Source organism: Podarcis filfolensis (genome assembly GCF_964270895.1).
Source record: "Podarcis filfolensis genome assembly, chromosome: 3".
Classification (NCBI taxonomy): Eukaryota; Metazoa; Chordata; class Lepidosauria; order Squamata; family Lacertidae; genus Podarcis; species Podarcis filfolensis.
In genome coordinates this window covers 79,849,858-79,872,055 of record NC_139606.1, presented here as the reverse complement: position 1 = coordinate 79,872,055, position 22,198 = coordinate 79,849,858, and the positions used below count along the sequence as shown (strand labels likewise).

The following is a 22,198-nucleotide window of genomic DNA, read 5'->3' as shown; positions in this document are numbered from 1 at the left end:
TGAAGGATACAAGGGGATGGGTGATTGTGTGTAGAGACCAGCCTACTGGTACAAAGGCAAAATTTGCATTCATTCCTCCGCCCATTTTTTCCTTCTAGCCCCACCCACCACAGGCAAGTTGCCTGCAGAAAGTTCCCTAGAAGAAACACAGTCCTTGGGCTGGAAAATGTTCCTTACCCTTGGTGTGGAACAGGGAAGCAGGGACATGTCCAATACCACCCACACGCATTCATACCCACATCAATGGTAACATCTGCGCAGGGCATACAGAGACTGAAAACAAAGGTGCCAGCTTTCAAAGCAGGGCAAAATCAAACCTTGAAAATATATGAAAATCTTAAATAGATCGTATGTTTTGGGTTGCAGCCATGCACCGCTATTTATTAAGGAAACAACAACCCAGCCATTCTGGTCAGTTTTATGGATAACAAATAAGGCCTCTGGGGCGAAACACTCAACATTTAAAGGCCAACTCTTAATGCAAAAGGTGTAGCAATCTCCTGTTCAGGTTGCTTTCAGGCCTGCTAAGCTACGGCTGTAGTTTTAAAATATTTTATTCATCACAACCCAGTCTTCCCCCAGTCTGGGGATCCTTGAACTCCAACTCCCATCAGCCCTTACCAGTATGATCTGGGATGATGGGAATTGAAGCCTAAAACATTGCAGTGCTGTTTTTCTAGAAAAAGCGGTGCTGGAAGTCACCATGAACTCCCTTGTTCTCTTATAATGGCAATGGCAGCCACCTGAGAAGTGCCGGAACTGAGTTCCGGCGAGTTCCAGCTGAGAAAAATGCCCTGTCTGGGGGTATGCGAGGCTGGGCTATGCTGGCCAAAGGGGTATGATTTAACCATATATAACAGCTAGCTCCTTAAAGCAACCCTCTCATATCCTGGACAACATTAATCAATAATGAGAGACTCACAGGTTTTATCTTTATCTTTCTTGCTTGCTTTCTTGCTTAAAAAAACCCAAACCAAACACTCATTAAAATGGCAATTTTGTATCTGAAACATTGGCAATTGTGGACAGTAACTGCCTCTGTAATATAAACTGGAAAGAATAAATGTAAATTACGGGACACTTAACTTTTCTGAATTAGCTGTTAAATGACACAATAATCGACAATACGATGTTTGCAGCATCTCATTAATAAAACTCACAAGTTGTTTTCAGCAATTACGTGCAATCATTGTCATGTTATCACTGGCCAAGAATCATCCCTCACTGTAGGCTTCAAACACATAATTATAATCTCAGATTGCCAAGAAAATCACCCTGTCTGAATGGAAGACATGGAGAAGTATCCCACTGACACAGAAAAACACATCAGCTAAAGAGAGAGAGAGAGACAGAAATAAATTTCATCATGCGAAGAACCTGCTGCAAGAGTGAGTCTCTAACATTATTTTTCCTAACCTTTGTTCAGAGATTGAGATACTACTTCCCAGCGCCAACTTCTGAATCAACAAGCACCGCCACACCCTCTGCTAAGCATATGGCCCACCCAGATAGCAGTGACCCACTTCTACTTCCCATAACTGCCTGTCCATCCCTACTGTGCGCTACGAAGGCCATTTCCGCTGTTCCAGCCTTCCATGAAATTCACTTTGGTTTGAAGACCAAGAGGATATTGACATTAGTAAAGTGCTGCTGAGAGGAAAGCGTGTTTTCTCAGAACTATTTCTAGGCAGGTCCTTTGCAAATTGCATTTTCCAGTTTTCCTGCCTCTCTCATCTCTCTTTTTTAAATATATAACCCCTCAGAGCTCAAATACAAAGAATACAGTAAATAAACAACAGCTGTCTTTCTAATCTATATGCTAAATTTCAGTACTTGGATTTTATCCAGCAAAGAAAGAAAATTAAATCAACTTTAATGTTTATATTTAATTCATCATCAAATGACCTGAGCCCTCGTATTGGTTAACTGATTTGTTGGTACAAAAGCCCTGGGAGAGAGAGAATTGGCTTACCTCTTATGAGACAAATAAATTTGGGGCAAATTTTCCAGCAGCAACCAATTCTCAATGATTGATGTACAAGTATAAGCATACTACAGTTTTCCCACCAGAGTTTTTGCTATCCCCTGTATTACCTCCTTAAGAAGTTTGCCCATGGCTATAGAACCTGAACTGCTTCTATTATGGTTTTTTCTTGTGCACATAAACAATACTGATGGAAACAACAGTGGAAGAAGGGGCAACATCCTTCACTTGGTGCTCGTATCATGGCTTAGTAAAACAGTTTCTTGTAACCTCTAAATTGGGAAACCATGGTTTAATCGCTGCTTGTATTCCAAGACATGGCACCAGGATCTAATCTGTGAGAGAAGAAGGAAGGAAAAGGAGAGACAAGAAGGGAGCATGGTTCTTAGCCCAACAAACTATGAGTTGTTGGTTAAAGATCACAATGTCTGAACCAGGATGGCATTTAACAGCTAACACAGACTGATTTAAAAAACCCCTCAAAAACTCACTCAGAAACAAGTGTTCAAGCCACTGCATTCTGGTGACCACTTTTAGCACAAATGCAGTGAGCACCAGGTCAGGAGCCTGGTAACTCACCCTACAACAGAGTGAAACAATGTGCAAATCACTTCTAAGAGATAGGCGTATTTGACAGCAGGATATTAAATTACGGGTGCTTGATCAGCACTAGCACAAGTACCGCACTAAAATAAAAGTGGGCTTTTTAATTGTCTGTAAAAGCAGTGAAGGCTCAGTGCCACAAGCTGGCTTGATTCCACATACTTTAACTAAACTGGGTATTGGATTTGACTGCCAAACACTCCAGCTTAATTAGTTTATGCATCACAACCTGAGATAATTCACAATTGTTTAAAAGAACTGGACTGAGGTAGGGCCTTTTAGAGGAAATTTAGCATAAAACGCATGGTTTGATCATTATGGTTTTTTTCAAATTTTTTACAGGGTGTATTCAGTAAAAGTAATTCTTTAAAATATACAGATTCTCACATATATATATATATATATATATATATATATATTCCAAACGTCAATATTTTTACTGCAATGTTTGCTCATTTTAAGCTACTCTCTGTAGAATTTGGAAGTTCTACAGAGGCTTCACTAAATCTTTGTTCGCTTACAGGAGTTTGTTGCTACTTGTCCTATTAGGGTGTTGCCCCCTCTTGTTGTTGCCTCACAACTTTGGCTTTTTTAAACACTTTGCTCCATTACATGAGTTCTGTGTTAAATGTTAATATAATCATTCGTTCACTTGTCAAACGTCATTATTATCTCTTTGCAAAGTAGTTATCCTATCAGGTATTAAACATCTTGCTTCAGGCTTTTGACTATCCCCAGGGAAATTTAGTTGCTTCAAAAAGTTAACTACTTTATTAGCTTCCCAAAAAAACATTTCATACATTTTAATGCGTAACCCAACATTACTGATCAAAAATGAAATGTGACTTAAGAGGATTTAAAGAATAATTAATGACAATCCACTGCACTGTAAGTATTCTATTTAATCTTACCACATTCATAATAAAAATACAACCTGTGGCACTTTATATCTGCAGTGTATTGTTCAGTCATGGAATAGCAAATCTGTGAAATTTTTTATTTTTTTTTACAGGTAGGCAAACAGTTACAGTAATAGCTGGTCCATAGCATTTGTTGAGCCAAACAAATTTCCTGAGGCTTTTCCTCCTCAGCACACTTTAGGTGTTGGGCTTGTTTCCATCACCTGTGGGCCAAGGGACTGACAAAAGGGGTTCTTGGATGTTAACAGGATCCAAAGAACCTCCTCTGCTTTGCCATGTGCCTTTCTACACATAGGAAACCAGGCTCGTCTGACTCCTGTTCCTGCCCCCCCCCTTCTTCTGCATCTCATGGGTTTTGTGAGCACCTGTGACATTGGTATTATTTGAACCTTGGGTTTCCAAGTCAAGCCCAGCCCTCAGCCATAGTGGCTTTCAGTTGTTGTACAGAGGAAGGCTGTTTCCTGCCTATGCAAGGCTTGCCATGTGTCTGAGAAAATCCAGAACATGTCCTCTTTCGTGGGGCCAACATGCCCAACCAGGGGGATGTTTATATTTTAAATAAAATGTCTGGGGGGGGTTTGGGGGTGTTATTTATTCATTTATTTATGGGAGGGTTTCTGTACCGGGAACTGGAGTTCTATAGATGCTTGGTGCCGATTGTTTCAAACCGTAAACCAGTCAATTTACGGTTTGAAACAATCAGCCTGTGGAGTTTCCAGAAGTGAAACTCTGTGCATGCTCTTAGCCATTGCTGCACAAAGAGGTTTGCTGGTGCATCACTTTGATGTGGATGTGGCCTACTTGAACTCAGACTTCCAGGAGGATCTGTACATGCTTCCTCCTCCAGGGTTTGAGGGCAATGAGCAAGGTACTGTATGGAAACTCCACAGTTTCTTGGGCTCAGGTCTTTTGGCTGTTCTGCATGCCACGGCCACTCTCACCCCGAGCCAGGGAAAGAGGCGCACTGGTCCAGGAGCTATGCATGCTGCAGTTGCTGCCAGCCCAAGCCAGGGAAAGAGACTGGCATCAGCTCGGGATGTGCTCTTTTTTGTTCTTGCAGATATGGCAACCATAGCCTATGCCATTCCCTGAGCAAATCAATACAGTGGTACCTTGGTACTCGAACGGCTTGGCTCCTGAACAAATCACCTCCTGAACACCGCAAACCCAGAAATGAGTGTTCCAGTTTGAGAAGGTTTTTCGGAAACCAAACGTCTGACACGGCTTCCAATTGAGTGCAGGAAGCTCCTGTAGAGTCAATCGGAAGCCACGCCTTGGTTTTCGCACTGTTTCGGGAGTCGAACGGACTCCCACAACACATTAAATTTGAGAACCAATGTACCACTGTAGATGGAGTCTGTTTTCTTTCTTTATTTTTAAATAGCTATACAGAGCTATGAATCAAAGAACTCCATAGCGGTTTAGAAACTAACAAATAAATTCATCATTACTAATACATACCAGACTTGGCATAAATATAGCAGGAGCAAAAACCTAAGGGTGATAACGTAATAGGAGGACAGTTCTGGCCAGTCAACACTATATATTGTAACTGTTAAAATAGCCACAACATCCTCCCCTAATGAGAGACCAAAGTATCATGGATATATCTGAAGGCTTTTCCCAGTAAGAAAAGGAGGCACAACCAAAGAGCTAAGCGAAAGCTGAGAAACAGCAATCTCAAAATGAGATCAATGCACGAAGAATAAAGCAAAGATCTAAATCATGTTGAGAGAAGGCTGAAAATTCCTGTACGCAGGACAGTCCAAGCAAGCCTTTTGATTGCCAATCAATAAGGAGGCTTAGAAACGTGACGGGAACTGCCTTTTCCTATTCCCAGAAAAACTAATAAAGCAATTAAAGGGGAGTTTCGCTAAGCCATTGCTATAAAATAATTGACTTTTAAATTGAGATGTGAGAAAATAGGTTAGACAAGGTTAGAAAAGGTTAAAGGAGAAGTTAGGACATAAGGGGAGAAATGATTGTTTTCTTCTGCAAATAAGAAAAAAAAGGATTAAGGACAGCCTTACACAGCTTTGGAAAGGACCTCGTCCCTGTCCTCTAGGTAATTGGTAAACAAGGACCTTCAAACAAAACTTGCAATTATCTGCTTTCTGTTCCTCAGCAGTTCAGTAAGCTGAACCCAACCAAATGCTATTATGTGGGTTCCAGCCAGCCAGCCAAACTCTTTTCTAGAATACTTCTTTCCATTCAGTGCTGGATTACCAAATAGGCAGAGGAGGTACCGGCCTGTGGGCCCCACATCTTTTAGGGGCCCTGCGACAACAGAGTTGATCTTGATCTTGTTGGTAAAATAAAAAATGCATTAGGAGATCCTTTGTGAGGGCCCCTCCAAGATTTCGACTGCCTTAGGGGCCTTCATAGGATTTAATCTGGCACTCCTTTCCCAGATTTGATATCCCGCCTTTCACTCCCCTTCAGGAGTCTCAAAGCGACTCACAATCTCCTTTCCCTTCCTCCCCCACAACAAACACCCTGTGAGGTGAGTGGGGCTGAGAGACTTCAAAGAAGTGTGACTGGCCCAAGGTCACCCAGCAGCTGCATGTGGAGGAGCGGAGACACGAACCCGGTTCCCCAGATTACGAATCTACTGCTCTTAACCACTACACCACACTGGCTCTCATTTTCTGTCATGCTCTCATTTTCTGTCATTCCCCTTCCCCAACAGACAGAGAGCATTTTGAGGCCATGGAGCATGTGTAGTTTGGGCTGTTTGGTGGGTCTAAGGTTTTGGTGTGCTTTTGGAAATATGGGGGTTTTGCCGCCTCCGGGCCTGCCAGTACCTTCCTCTTGTGTTTTGGCACAGGGGGACTAGCACTCAGGGAATTAGTTAGCTGTACATATATGGGAAGCATCTGAAAAGCTCACCTCTTCGGCCCTGACAAATGCAATCTTCAATGGAAAGCCAAAGCAATATATTGCTCAAAAAAAAAAAATCTTGTTGAAGTATACTGTGGAAAAGCAGATTGAAAGAGATTGCCAACAGGTGTGTGATAAATAGGGTCTGGGATTTCTGTCAGGTGAAAGCTTGCCAGAAAGGTTGGGGAGAAAGATAGGTGGACGACTTCACCTCACTTGCCAGGTGCAGAATGTTGCTGGTAGCAATGAAAGCTACTAGTTGAGATGCCAAAAGCTAGATAGCTTTACTAACCCCTCTCTCCATCCTAGGAATGAGGGGCAGGGAACCTGGAGCATGTACATGGCTTTAATATAGCATACTATTAATTAGCATCGTGGCCAAGATAAAAAAAAAAAACACTAGCATCTGGGAAACAAAATAAATAAAAACAAAGGTTGGGCAAGTTTTAAACCAGCCAGGTGGCAAGCCTAATCCCAGTCAAAGGGAGCTTGCTGATAACCATCAGCTCATTTCACACAAGTCATTAAACATCCATTAGAATGTAATTAGTTTTTATCACTGCGGACCTGTGCTGACCTGAAGTAGAATTTGAGCTACAGGACTGAAGCACGTTTCCATAGCTCTGAATCATTCAGTCGGCCACATTGCTTCAGAGCTGGATGCCAACCTCTTGTATGTTGCTCATGGTGGGAGATCTTTAGAGGAGGACTCCACAGAGATCCTGAGCTGGCGTACCCAAATGCTGCCTCTTCAGACATAGGAAGGCTTGGTTGAGAAACAGGTGGTACCTGAATTACTCATGCTACACAAACCAGTTATTACAATAATAACTGAAATATCAAATACACACGCTTTCAAGCACCCACTTAGCTGGCCTTAACTTTTCCAGGTTTGTGTCTTGCGGAGCAGCTGATGCAACAGTGGGACCACGCATCCCTGGGCTTATGTACCCTTGTCTGATGGAGTGCATGCATGCAACCTGAGACTTCTCCTGCATGGAAGTTGCCACTGCTCTTCCCTTTTCAAGCCCCTCCTGGTTCTAGGAGATAATGGGACAGGGGATGGCATGAATGTGACTGGCCCACGTGTTGTCTGAACAGCCTCTTCCTCCTCTTCCAAAACATCCTGTACCCCCATCTTCATCTCTGACTGCTCTTCCCCCTCCCCTGCTTTGCAGGTGGCACCAAACCCTATAAATTGCTGGCCCCCTCTTCTGGGTCAGTCTCCAGCCCCCTTGCCTCTGCCACACACTTGTCAGGGTGCTGCCAGTCCAGACACAAATTCACAATTTCAGACGCAGGATAATACAGTGGTACCTCGGGTTACATACGCTTCAGGTTACAGACTAACCCAGAAATAGTACCTCGGGTTAAAAACTTTGCTTCAGGATGAGAATAGAAATCATGCTCCGACGGCACAGCGGCAGCAGGAGACCCCATTAGCTAAAGTGGTACCTCAGGTTAAGAACAGTTTCAGGTTAAGAACGGACCTCCGGAACGAATTAAGTACTTAAACCGAGGCACCACTGTATCTCACTGCCATTATTAAAAAGCAGGTCAGAGATCGCCATTTCTGTATCCTTGGGGCCAGCAAGAAAATGGGTCCACCAGGGACCAGAAGGGAATTCTCCTGTACAAACAGACCCTTTCATGAGTGTCTAGACTCCTGAATGGGTAGAAAGATCACAATTATAGAGCAGATAGCTGAAAATACACTTACATATTATATACTTGCAGCATAAAATAAAAAGCGGAAAGATGCAACACACTGAAAGGTAAAATATCAGTGGGTTAGAGCCAGGCTTAGTCATACTTAGAGCAGACATAGTAACATTAATGAAATTAAAGAATAAAAGCTGACAACCCAAGATAGGATACATGTATTTATAGACAAATGTTCTTTAAAGTTTTTTAAATACCACTTTTTGTCAAACATAACCTCCAAGTGATTTCTCTAAAAAAGTAATCAATAATAGCAAAATCAATAAAACATCATAACACACTATTGGAATATTCTTAACAAATAATAGCGGTTTCATTCCATTTATCAACAATACAAGAAGAGATCCAAGGAGGCACAATATGATTTAACCTCCAAAGGGCTTTGGGAAGCAAATTGGTTTTTACCGTAGGATGAAAGTACATTCAAGTTGTGGCCATTTGTGCTTCCAATCACGTAGACGCATACAAATATGTAACTATTTCCAGGGGAAAGGGTAAGCTACAGAAAACTGCCCATTACTACTGCTCAAATGTAGCGCTGGAATGTCACCATTCAAACAGTACTTGGAAAACGGCAAAACTACTTGTGGAAATAGCTGCTTTCATTTTTCAGAGCAATGCTCTCCCTCGCACTCTGTGTTTCTGGAGGAATATCCTGAACATGTGCCAAGGTGAAAGATCTAAGGCCGAAAATTATAGGTCATTTACCTAAGTTATCTCTCTTTGCCTTTGGGGAAAATGTCCTAAAACAGCTATAAAGTTATAATTATCCAGGTGGCAAAGAGCCCTTTAAGGCTAAAGTTTACCAGTGTTCATAACAGCAGCTGTTAAAAGGAAGACAAGGAGAGAGAGAGAGAGAGAGAGAGAGAGAGAGAGAGAGAGAGAGAGGAGTCAAAGAATTCACCCTCCACCCTCACCATTAAAGTAAGTCAGCCTTGCTTTATTAAACAAAGAGGTGATTTTTAAAAGTCTGTATACGATGACGTTAATAGTAGATTGATTGATTGAATTCAACTCAGTCCTATTCAGAGTAGACCCACTGAAATCAATGAAGCTACATTAATCGTAGTCATTAGCTTCAATGGGTCTACGCTGTATAGGACTAGCAATGAATACTACCCATGTGTTTAAAGTCATCTTAGAAATACAGAAATTCTTGTGCTGTATCTGCCTAAGCCATACTCAGTAGACCCATGGAAATCAATGGACAAGTTAGTCATGACTACTTTAAACCCATTCATTTCAATGGGTCTAGTCCATAGGTTCCCAAACCATGGTTTGCAGACTACTAGTGATCCACAACTTATCTTAAAATAAATAATTTAAAATTATACATCATCTAGCACAGCACATTGCAATTGCTGCAGCAGGCAGAAAAATCCTTAAGTGGCCCGCCAAGACACTCCACAGTTTTCAAGTGGTCTAGAGGGAGAAGAGTTTGGGACCCACTAGTCTAGGACAAGAATGACATTAGTCAGATGCAACCCATTGGCTACAAAAATGGCATTATTTTGTAATAAATCACAGACAAGGTTTAAATGTTATGCAAAGTTCAGTGGTTCTGAAAGAAAACTATGTTTAAGATATGTTGCTGGGAAATCTAAAGTTCATAGCCTAAATGGATTTGTTTATCTGTTATATTTATTAGGCACCTCATAAAATAATTTTCCTAGGCAATGTGGAATACATTAAATATAAAACAGGTTGAAGCACAGCGCTACAATCGATTCAACCCTGAATCCAAACTCTGCATAAAAGAATGAAGCAAATGCAACCAATAGCAACAAAAGCTTTAACACAAAAGTTAAAGGTGTGTTAAGTAAGAGAGGGAGCCTCCAGCCCACAAGTCTAACTAGGCACACCAAGGGACCCCAATAGGCTCACGAGGTCATTTTCTCCAAGGCAACCTGCCCCACGGCTGGTATCATACAGCATCCGGTATGTTATGCAAACGCATCCAGCTGCAGTTGCAAAAGCACAACTGGGAGCATTACAATGTGCTGCTGGTTATTCCTATGCCAGCACGGCTTCCATTCAGCATTTCTATTTTGGCTCCAAATGCAAGTCCTAATGGGAATGGCTTACTTGAGACCTCCCAGGCAGAAGACCCACTGGGGTCTGCTGCGCTTGGGTATTTCTCAACTGGAGCTGGCTGCTGAGTGGCTAAGGCTAGTCACACAATACACTATGATGTCACTTTAAAGAGACATGCCTTCCCCCAATGGATTGTGGAAGTTGTAGTGTGTGGTGTGAATGTGGTCTTAGGGACTGTGTGTGTTGTTGTTGTTATATTTTTTTTTAGATGTGCATTCGCCCTTCATCTCTGGGTGGTTCGCAGTTACTGAGTGTCTCCTCGCTGTCCTCCCCAGCAAGCATGTTTGTATATATACAAGCAGTGTAAGTTACTTGTCTGTGCCACTCCCTGCTGAGTGTATGTGCTACATGTGTGTGGACATGAAACTGGCATGTGGCCCTTGGAGGCTGGTCAGCCTAATAAGGCTGTCAGGACAAAGAAGGTTAGCTACCCCTGCTTTAAACAGGATATGCTACACCATTTTCCCACGCCCAGAGCTTGCCATGCTCTGAGGGTCCTTCCTCAGAGCAAGGCATCATGGGTGAGGTGGCCCTGAGAACACCTGTTTCATGTTGCATAGTTTGCGACAGTAAAAATCTACACTGGAATTATTACAGTGATGGTAAATATATCCCCGTCCCACATGGGGACACAGAACCCCATCCACATCAAAAGATTCATATTCTAGACAGCTCAGTTGGGACCACATGAACATTTCTGCTTCCGTACGCAAATCTCCCATTCTAGATAAGGGTATTTCTACCCCATTTTAGCGTCATGGTGTCAGGGTATAGTCTGTTTGTTGCTACAAACACAATTATGTGTTCTGGTATTTGCAACAAAATGGTTGGCACCTCTTTGTGCTTAAAAGTAAATGTTCTGCTAATACTAGTAATGTTCCGTCATGCTGTTGTAAAACAGGAAGACCATGAATATGCCCCACTGAGAGCAAAGGAAGAAAACTGGGTAACTTTCCTTGCAAGCCAAAAAATGTAATCGCAGCAATATTGCTCATCCACCAGCTCAAGCAAAATACAAATTCAATTGGTCTTAGCATTTGGCTAAATGATGTCTTGCCGTATTTCTGTCTCTTGGACATTACACTGCCAGGGTCTAGGAATCAGCACTCTTTTAAAAAAAAAACCAGACTAAATGACACAAATTAGGAAGACTATCATGGGTTTACTTAATTTGCATCCTTTATTATGTAGTGTAAATGGACAGGAGTGGGTGGGGGGATTTTAGGCATACAGTATTAGGAAAAGGGAGCAGGAAATGGAGGAATGGAGAAAGTCTGGATGTTACGTTGAGTAGAAACCATTAACCCTTACAATTAGATCCAACTCAGGCCCAGAGTCTCAACTGGAATTTTCTGCACAGGTCCCCTCTCTAAGAACATAAGAAGAGCCTGTTGGATAAGGCCCATGGCCCATCTAGTCCAGTATCCTTCTCTCAGCGGCCACCCAGATGCACTCTTCCCTCCTGCAGTTTCCAGCAACTGGAATTCAGAAGCACTGCTGCCTCTGATCAAGGAGGCAAATCATGGCTGTCATAGCTGGTAACCTTGGAGAGCCTTATCCTCCATGAATTTGCCTAATCCTCTTTTAGCTGCATCCAAGTTGGTGGATAAGGGCTAAAAACTGGCACTTAAAAAATAAAAGTGGAAACCTGAAAAATCTGTACATCTTATTAGATTCCATGAAAGAGTGTAAATGCAAAGTCCAATCAGAGTCATGGAAATTTTACAGCACCCTATATATAGTGCTGTATGTCCCTACATAAAAAGGTAAAGGTACCCCTGCCCGTACGGGCCAGTCTTGACAGACTCTAGGGTTGTGCGCTCATCTCACTCTATAGGCCGGGAGCCAGCGCTGTCCGCAGACACTTCCGGGTCACGTGGCCAGCGTGACAAGCTGCATCTGGCGAGCCAGAGCAGCACACGGAACGTCGTTTACCTTCCCGCTGGTAAGCGGTCCCTATTTATCTACACATAGGTCCTGAATAATAGGTACTATTAGGGTACAGTAAATGTCCAAGTAGATTCCTTTTCTTTATACTCATCACAATCATTGTAAGTATTTGTTACAATAGCCAAGAAAAGGAGCATTGCTCTCTTACAGACAAATGCACAATCAGGACTTAATCACACACTACATCAAAGGCAAAGTTTCTAACCATTTTTTTTTAAATGGCATATTGGATGACTGGCAGCTGAATCTTCCAACATGCTGGTCGAACATTCTGTTGGAAATTTTGTGGTGAGGAGGCCTAAGGGTATACTGGAACCCATATGTATGGCCTGCTGGGAAGAAAAGCAACAAAACCAAAGGAATTTATCTGCAAGCCAGAAATGCAGTCCAATACATCCCAGTGTCTTTGTAGTCATTGGCCAAAAAACTGTAGGACAGGAAGAGATTTGCTTTTTATTGAGCAGAGTCGCATTTAGAATGCTGCCTCTACAGTTTTCTTTCTATCTTCATGAGTATAAAGACTAGCAACCTAATTATTTCTTTCTAAAAACAAAAGCCCTTCTTCTCTGCCCCCCCAGCTACAACTTCGGGTATAACTGCAGTGATCCTTCAATCTGCGTCAGACTCTAACCACTACACCACACTGGCTCTCATGGCACATCAGAGTGTTTTTGCATTCAGAGATATCACACACACTTCTTCCACGGGCTCTTCATCATTAAAATAATATGCATGGCCAGCCCTACAATGAGACAAGAGTGAGGTAACTGCCTTTGGCAGCAGATGCTGACAGCGCAGCAATGGTAGCCCCTTGGTTGTTCCTTCTGAGTCCCAACCATTCTCCTCAGTTAGAGATGTCTGTGCAACACAACCTGTCCTGTGCCCCCCAAGCCAGCCTGCAATGCTGTCCTATCATCAGTGCTGAAGTAAAATTCAGTTTCATGGAACTGTACATGGAATGGGGCACCCTCTGCCTCGGGCAGTAAAGTGTCTAAGGACAGCCCTGAGACTCTGCTCTTATTTCCCTTAAATTTGTTACTAGAGATACGCAGCCATAAACAAAGGCATTAAGTGGCCTGTGTAAGGACATTACACAACCCCAAAGCTTCTGCCTATTTCTCCTGGGAACTACATGTGTACTAGCAATGCATCACCTCTCGTGATTATTCAGTTTTCAGAGAAACTATCATTATCCTGAGTTAATAAGAGTATGCGCAATCCAATAAAGGCCCAAGACCCATTTTTGTTCTCTACAGAGATTGACTAAGAAAAAAACCTGCCTCATCTTCGCCAGTGCAATGTGTTCAGGATGAAACACGGAAGCCCTTATTTCACACCTTTGATCCTTCCTGCTGGCTCCGGCTGGGAGTTCTAAAGTGCTGAGAGATTTTGGTTTTGGAATGTGCTGCACAAGCCTATTCAATATAAGCAATACAAGTTGGATGGCCATCTGTCGTGGATGCTTTTGCTGAGATTCCTGCACTTAAGGCTTAGACTACATGACCCTTGGGTCCCTTCCAACTCTACAATTCTATGATTCTATAAGTTATATTTTTTAAAGTACATACCTTCACATATATTGACTTCTAATCACAAATTATTGGGACAGAAAACACGCAAAACAAACACACGTGAATAAAGAGTTGTTGTTGTTTAGTCGTTTAGTCGTGTCCAACTCTTCGTGACCCCATGGACCAGAGCACGCCAGGCACTCCTGTCTTTCACTGCCTCCCGCAGTTTGGACAGACTCATGTTTGTAGCTTCGAGAACACTGTCCAACCATCTCGTCCTCTGTCGTCCCCTTCTCCTTGTGCCCTCCATCTTTTCCAACATCAGGGTCTTTTCCAGGGAGTCTTCTCTTCTCATGAGGTGGCCAAAGTATTGGAGCCTCAGCTTCAGGATCTGTCCTTCCAGTGAGCACTCAGGGCTGATTTCCTTGAGAATGGTTAGGTTTGATCTTCTTGCAGTCCATGGGACTCTGAAGAGTCTCCTCCAGCATGAATAAAGAGAATCCCCCCCCCCCAAAAAATCTTAGTGCGTGAGCTTTTAAATTGTGGTGGCTAAGAGCATAGCTCTCAACTGTCCTGGGAAAACTGCGACATCCCATTTTTTTCACATGAGAGAATGATGTTCGTTTTGGGCCCCGCAATTTCACCCTGAAAAAAGTGCTTTTTCTGGGGCCACAATCTTGCATGGGTCACATGAGTGGCCCATAATTACAAACATAACAAAAGTCCTCATAAACAATACATAAAACATCAAGAAGGACACAACCAAACTGCAATTTCCACACAAATTGTAGTAAGAGCTAAAAGATATAAAAAATAATATCAATAAAAGCAACCACAACCACACACAGACCCAACAAAACCTCTAAGCAGGACCCCAAACCAAGAGTCTGTTCAGCAGCCTCAGCTTTTGTAGCTGAAGTCAGTGAAGGCCCCACCATCCTAGGCCAGGTGGGAAAGGCCTGCAAGGCAGGGAGCAGGACTTCCAGGACTCATAGTCAAGATGGTAAGAGTAATAATCAAAAGATGGGAGTTACCTGTTCATGGTCAGATATCCTTAATTAAGATGTTATTGAAATCAATGGAGCTAATTACACCTAACTCAGGGCAAATTGTGGCAAGTACACCACTTACTTTCAGGTGCTGGGTGCAAACTGGGTGATACATCATAGTACGGAACTATTTCAGTTATCTGAGAACTCAGCTTTTCTGAATTCAGTGCATGCCCCATGTCAATTAACTGTTTGATGATTAAATCAGTGGGGCTTATATATGCATGCATGCTCTCAAATGTAGCCCCTGTAGAGATTCCTTTTGTTTGCTGGAACATCTGGTTATCTAAATGCTCTGGAAGTCCTTCACTGTGCAGATAAAATATGCACCGTTCAGGTTTTTTTAATAACAGACAACACAGAAAAGACCGTAACGAATTACCATTCACCCTTTTTTTAAAACAAAAAAAGTGGAACTACAGGAACAGCCACACAAAGAACCCTGAACAGGCTGAACATCCATTCGAGTTTTCACCACTCACAGCAAAACTAGAAATTTGATTCCTACATCTCAGAGTTGTTTCGTCACCTCAAGAGCAGATGAGCATCTGTCCTTCACATCTGTATGGCAAGCTCAAAAGCAAGACAATCCTGGGCTGTTCTCTGTTTTATCAGCTCCTATAAATGCAGGCTGCCAGGCAACACAGCAGGCTGCTGTCTTAGGGGTTAGACTTAATTGCTACATTCACAGAGCCAGGGGCAATCCTATCCAGGTGAGCTATTAGTTAGCAGACAAAAGAAAAGAGGTTTAAAGTTTTTAGTGCACATGTTTTGAGGAAAAGAAACTGCAGTATGTACAGAAAGTAGGAGGGTTGTAGCAAATTAGGGCCTCTCATGTTTTGATTGCTCTAACATGCCTGAGCCATCCTGACAGGACCCATCACCATGCTGTGATGAAGGGATGCCTGGGCTTCCTCATGACTTCAGCCAATATACAGATGTCCTTCACATATGACTGCACTCTCAACATTCACTGCCACTGCCCTTTTTTCCCTTTAGTTGGATAAATGAGGACTGGACTTGCATGGAGTTTGATTTCCACCCCTTTCGCTTTGAAGTGCACATACTCTCTGTCCCCAATATTTTGTTAAAGGCCATATAAGCACAAGAAAACAAAATGGGACGTTCTCACTGTAATTGCCACATCACCAACATCCTCCTCCCTGAATTTAAAAATTCATTTAAAAAATCAGGAGCCAAACTATGAAGCAAAGGGGATAAAAGAAGACTTGATCAGCTAAACAACATACATTAGACACCAGTTGCCATAGATAGCACTCAATAAAACTATGAAGAATTTTAATCCATCTTCTACAAAAGAGGCTACAGTGTGAACAACCATGATAGATAACTACTTGAAGAAACTATTCATCAGAAGGGGACAAAGCTCCCCTTACTACTCTTCGCAATACGGATTATTAGCATTTATATGATGTCAAGCGTAGCCTTAGCCCTTTGATCTTAGATGAGATACAGGCTGGCTGTAAAATAATAAGTAACGACGAGAGTAGGAGCCCAGAATACCCACTGCTGTATTATTTAGTACAACAGGAAATATTAAGGTGCATTTAACAAGCAAGGATTCATCCAGGCCACAACTGACTCAGGATGGAGCACTATGATGCAAGTCAGAGGAGACCTATCAAGAGATCAATGCTAGACTGCATTGGTAAAATGGCTATTTCCTCCTATCAAATTAACTTCCACTCTCTTTCCTCATTCCATTCCTTCCCCAAGCAGTAATATTTGTCAGCTGATTGCTTTGTTCCCCTCAGGCTACTCATTTGCTGCTGGGCTTTGCTCTCCAACAGCGTTTCTCAAGCAGTGGGCCAAGAACCACCCAGGTGTCCTGGCCAGGAGAAGGCTAGCAACGGCCACTTTTAGGCGGCACTCAGTGCCACAGACAGCCCACTGCCTCCCCACTGGTCTGCCTTGCCCCCTTAGCCATGCCAGTGTCGTTTGGTTGGACCAGCACTGACAGCAGTAACTCCTTACATGCTGAGGAAAAGTGTCCAGGAGACAGAGGAGTTCAGGGGAGAGGGAAGGTCTTTCTCCTCTCAGGGAAAAGTGCCAAATGAGTTGCTGAAGGAAATTAGAAAGTGAGGCAAAATTAATATTTATGAACAAATAAATAAATACAGCGGAAATAGAAAGGAAAGGGTAAGAAAGCTGTTATATACGCAAGAAGTGAGTGTGAACGGAACAAGTAGAAGGGATAAAACAAAACAGCAGTTTGTGGGGGGTAATATGGCACAAGCAGAATGTGAAAGGAGAAAAGAAGAAATTACAGGAGATGGGTAAAAGAAAAGAAAAATACTTTGATAGGATGTAAAGGTGGGAAGGGAAACTATACAAAAAAAAAAATCTTCTCCCTTTAGAGCTTCCAAATCAGCAAATTCTGCCTAAAATGGAGAGGCTGAATCAGAGCAAATGTTTGGACTTAGCTCCAGGAAGCAGAGCTGTGGAACTCCTTGCCACCATAAAAATGCTATGGCAAAGAATTTGCCAATTTCCAAAGATGGATTAGATATCAATAGTAAATGATGTCAGCAATTGCTTATCCCAGGCTCTGCCACCATTTTGTGACTGTTCTGACTGTTGAGTCTCAGTAAATTTTCAGCCATTTCAAGTGAGCCCTTGGGGTAGAAAGTTTGAGAACCTCCACTCCTGAGTCGCAGCATTATTCCTTATATAGGTTGCTTGCTGGATCAGCTGGAACTATTTGTGTAGAAAATATATCACAAAAATAATCTATCAGAGGATTTACATATGTGTTGGAGAACTCTCTTCTCATGTGTATCCAACAAAGTCTGGGCCTAAGCTTCTTCCAGACATTTTACAAGATCTAATTTTTTATACTGGTTAAGTCATCATCCATTAGTTATTTTTAGCAGATATTTTTTTAAAAAAAAAAAAGGCTGCAGCAATTTCATGGAGTTTGGGTTTGATGTTTTGGTTCCTTTGTAGAAGAACTGGATTTAAATCTATTTTAAAGTGGCTATGGCACACTAGGATATAGCAAAACTTTAAGGCTCCAGCTGTACTTTTTTAAACCGAGGGTGAGTGATCAGTCTTGTGACTGTAGGGATTTTTCCTGTGCAAATGCTCACTGTTAATCAATGAGAAGAATAGGAAAGAAAATGCAGCTTTTCAGAAAAAAATGGTATTTTTTTACACATTTCCAGTAAATGAAGGATACTGGGGGGCTTATCTATGCTTCCTCTTGTCCCACTGCTTTCCGCAACCCCAGGGAAAACCTGCTCTTTAGCACTGAATTGGAGCAAACAGCACATTGGATTGACATTTGCTCCATTTTGGACTAAAGAGTAGGTTTTCCTTGGGAAAAGAGCAGGACAAGGTGGAAATTGCTCAGACTGCCTTAGGCATAAGACAAGCAGAAGTTTGGATGAGCCCTGACAGTGAACACTCTCACTCTCTTTTCTCTCTCTCTCTCTCTCTCTGTGTCATATATATATATATATATATATATATATATATATATTCACTTCTTGGTATGCTGGGGAGGTGGGGAAGGGGGAGCCTTGAAAGTATACTAAGTAGTTGCTTAACTGTGCATTCCTTCAGCTACAAAGAACAAAGTCAAGACTATTAAATTCATTTCATTTAGTGGAAACAGGATTCCAGACCTTGGAAAGTCAGTACTTTACTCAGAAAACCACTTAGCCTTTTTTCTTTTCCCAAAGAGCTATGTTGCTAATCAGAAACAGGCTAGTCACTATCCATCACTGGAGAAGGCAACATACACACACACAAACACACACAGATATATAGATATAGATAGGAACAGATACACAATACACACACACACACACACACACACACACACACACAGAGCGTATTAAAGCAAAATCAAATCAAACCTGCAATAGGGCAATGAATCCTATCCTCCCACATTTCACAGGTAGATGGGTAAATAATGGTTCAACTGAGATTTCATTCACACAGAGGAATAGGGTATGCCGGGAACTCGTCTCAGTCTGACAATTTGCTGCAGATGCTGGCTTAGGGGAGCAATTTATCAGTGTCATCCACTTGCATTACTATACACTAGTTCCTCAACAGCACTGCTTCTGCCCTGGCTTCCCACACAATCCTCTCCAGCCCTTGAAATTCAGCCACAAAAAAGAGCCCTTATCTTGGCTTTCCTGCTACATGCCTATTGCAGTGATCGAAACTACTGTACTGTGATTCAGTGCAGGGTAGAAGGAAGAGTAGACACTTTGTTGTTGTGCTGATAAAAAGGGACCCCAAAAAATACAGACTATGGTTTTTTTAAAAATCTCTTTCCCCCACCCTCAGACTCCCACCCCAACTGTCTCCCTCTCCCCCTCTCTCTCATATGCACACATCCTTGTCCCTTCTTCTTTATATTCCCTTTGTATTGATGTACAACTCACTGTTTTAAAAAGAACCATCACAAGAATTCAGCTCAGTGCAAATGACTCCTGAAAGATATAGGCATTTTAGATGCTTCATCTTTGGTTAAACTGAAATGGAATATTAAACAGGCAATACACAGAGACACAGAGCTACAGGGGAGCACTCAAGCACCAACATCCATTATTTAACTGCTGCATCAGCAGCAGACAAAGCTGTTAATATCAGACAATCCAGCCCAGTGGTTGGGTCATGTATCAGGGAGTTGGACGCATAAGGAACCAATCCCACCTGGTGTGACCTGATATCTGAACTTGGGCATGTCATTTTCTGCTCACTATTATTCTCTTGCTTCATCTTTCTTATCTCCTCGAACTACAAGGTTTTCAAGGCCCCCTCTCTATCCGTACATAAAACACATCAGGGCTGGCTCTCTCGGCCTCCATATTCCAAAAGCGAAAAACAATAATAAATTCAGTGCTATTTTTCTAGAAAAAGAGGTGCCGGAACGCACCATGAATGCCTCCCTCATTCTCTTAGAATGATAATGACGTCCACTTGAGAGGTGCCAGAACTGAGTTCCGACGAGTTCCAGCTAAAAAAAGCTCTGAATAAATTCATCAACAAAAACAGCCAAGCCGTGCATAAGTTCTAATGTCTGGTATAATAACACAATCACCTACGTGATATTGTCATGTGCTGTAATGTCTCCCAGTGAAGTTGTTCTCTGCTTACACCAGTTTGTTCCTTTCTAAATGATACGTGCTGTCAATTACTATCCCCAAGAATTTTGCAAAGATTCAAGGAATATAAAGGGTAATGTGTTTGGAAAAGGTGAACCAGCACCAGTCTAAATCTATGACAATAGGGCTGAAATCCAAATAGTGGTTTGTGCTCTTTCATCCTTTTCTGCATATACAATGGGACATTTGTTTCCAATGATAGCTCCTTGCACTACATCAGATGACATTCCCTAGACTTGCCATACGTCAGGAAAATTCCTGACATGTCCTGGTTTTCAGGTGTAAAAAAGGCTTTGGGGGAATTTTGCCCAATTAGCAAAATGTCAGGGGAAACCCAGATGCAGCGGAAACAGCTCAAGAAGCTTAAAATCACTATTTTTCGGTTAGGTTTCTTCCAAAAAGCTCAGCAACTTTGCAGGTATCAGGAATTTTACTTTTTGAAATATGGCAACCCTAATACTCTCTAAGCACTGTCCCTGACGTTCAGAAGCAGCTTGTCAGACGACTGAATAGGAGAATCTGCATTTCAACATGGGAAAGCATTCACAGACATTATGAAATACAATACACCCAAAGTTTTTCCCGGTACATTCTATGTTAGGGCTGGATTAGACACCTACATGCAGGTTACAGGAAACCCTTTACTCATGGCAGTGGTACAAACAGGGTAAGTCAAATTTTAAGATCCACTTAAATCCTGGCCACTTACAAATTGCCAAAAAAGAAGAAAAAAGAGGGAGAGGAAATGCATCACCCCCAAAAAGTGCAAAAGAGGGGTAAGATTTGCATCTGCCACGTACAGATGCAAATTCAGAATTAATTACTATGATCTACCAGGATGTAAGCCCCATTTAGTATGGTGGGTGTTTCTTCTTCCTAAATCTACATAGTGTCACACTGTGAAAGACCCTTTGCATAAAGCTTATTTTTGAACGTTACTCTGTACAAAATGTATTGTGCATACCTTCCATGGAATAGGCCATTGTTAAAATGCTAGAAATTTAGATGTAATTGAATACAGAATTTTTCACATAAATATTAAATATGTTGGAGGATGGGAATGAATTTTGTCATTACTCATAAATCATGTTGCTGCTTTCTATTAGCAAAATTATAGCCATATTTTAATAAGCATATTATAGTTAAGAACCTTAAATATATTACAATCACAAATATGCATTAGCTGGCTTAATGTGTTTACTCACCGACAGAAACTGCTTGCATATAGGCACACAGTCTTTAAAAAGAAAAACAATACTGCTACCTTGCAAGATGCTGCAGGGACTGTCTTTCCCTCAGTCCAGCCACTCCCTCCAATTCATCACTCAGTTTTGTTTAAATATTCAGAACACAAGAGGACTTGGGCAATTATAAGGGCAGGAAATGGAACATGAGTCAATAAGGTGAGGCATAACAGGCTACTGCCATTTTAGGTTGCATTCGAAGATGGTGGTCTGCATTGCCCTAGACAAAGAGCACATGGCTCCCCCACTGCCAGTATCCCAGGACTCCTTCCACCAAGACATAAGAGCATGAGAAGATCCTCCTGGATCTAGCCCAGCATCTTATTCTCACAAAATGGCTAGCTAGATGCCTGTGGGAGGCCTGTAAGCTGGGCATGAACACAACAGCATTCTGCCCGCCTGCAGTTTCCAGCAACAGGCAAGCTGCCTCTGTCAGTGGAGGTGGAACACAGCTATCATGGCTGGTCACCGCAGATAGCCTTCATCCAGTCCTCTTCTAAAGCCATTCAAGTTGGTGGCCATCCCTGTTTCATGTGGGAGCAAGTTCCATTGTTTAGCTCGACTCCATGAAGATGTGCTTTCTTTTGTCTGTCCTGAATCTTCCAGCATTCAACTTCATTGTATGTTCATGAGTTATAATGTTATGAGAGAGGGGTAAGTTTACAAACTTCTAACATGTCACCTCTTACTCACCATTTCTCTAAACCAAAAAGTCCAAAACGCTGCAATTTTTCTGGCAGTTGTTCCCTACCCACATTTAACCCAGCTCCCATCTTGGCGCAACCCCAACAATTGACCAATCCTCACCTGAAAGCATTGGAACTCAGCTCCACAAGGTTGCCATGTCTGAAGGCAGGACTCAGCTTTTTAGTGTTTATTGAAAAGCCACTGCCATTCCATCCAGCACAGCCATCTTCCAATCACCCTATTCTGTGAAGTCTTCCTCAACTTTTTACTGAAGCAAGGCAGCAAAAACAACAAGTTTGACCCCAGCCATAGGCCCTCTTTTATGGCCCAGGAGCAGAGCAGAGGAAAGAAGCCTTTCCTTTAGAAAACACTAGCCAGTCCTGAACCATTCCTTCCCACAGAACTTTTTGGTG

At 42.2% G+C, this 22,198-nt stretch overlaps 1 protein-coding gene across 3 annotated transcripts in view; it reads right to left on the bottom strand.

Moving 5' to 3' along the window:
* Window positions 1-22,198, bottom strand: part of KIF26B (kinesin family member 26B) — a 266,992-nt gene that overhangs the window by 228,398 nt on the left and 16,396 nt on the right. The window contains exon 1 of one of the 3 annotated variants that reach the window (XM_083604172.1): window positions 18,595-18,696. The exons of the other annotated variants lie outside the window; for them this stretch is intronic. The gene's annotated coding sequence lies outside the window, so the exon portion shown is untranslated. Of the gene's footprint in view, window positions 1-18,594; window positions 18,697-22,198 lie in introns of those variants that run through there. 3 annotated transcript variants of the gene reach the window in all.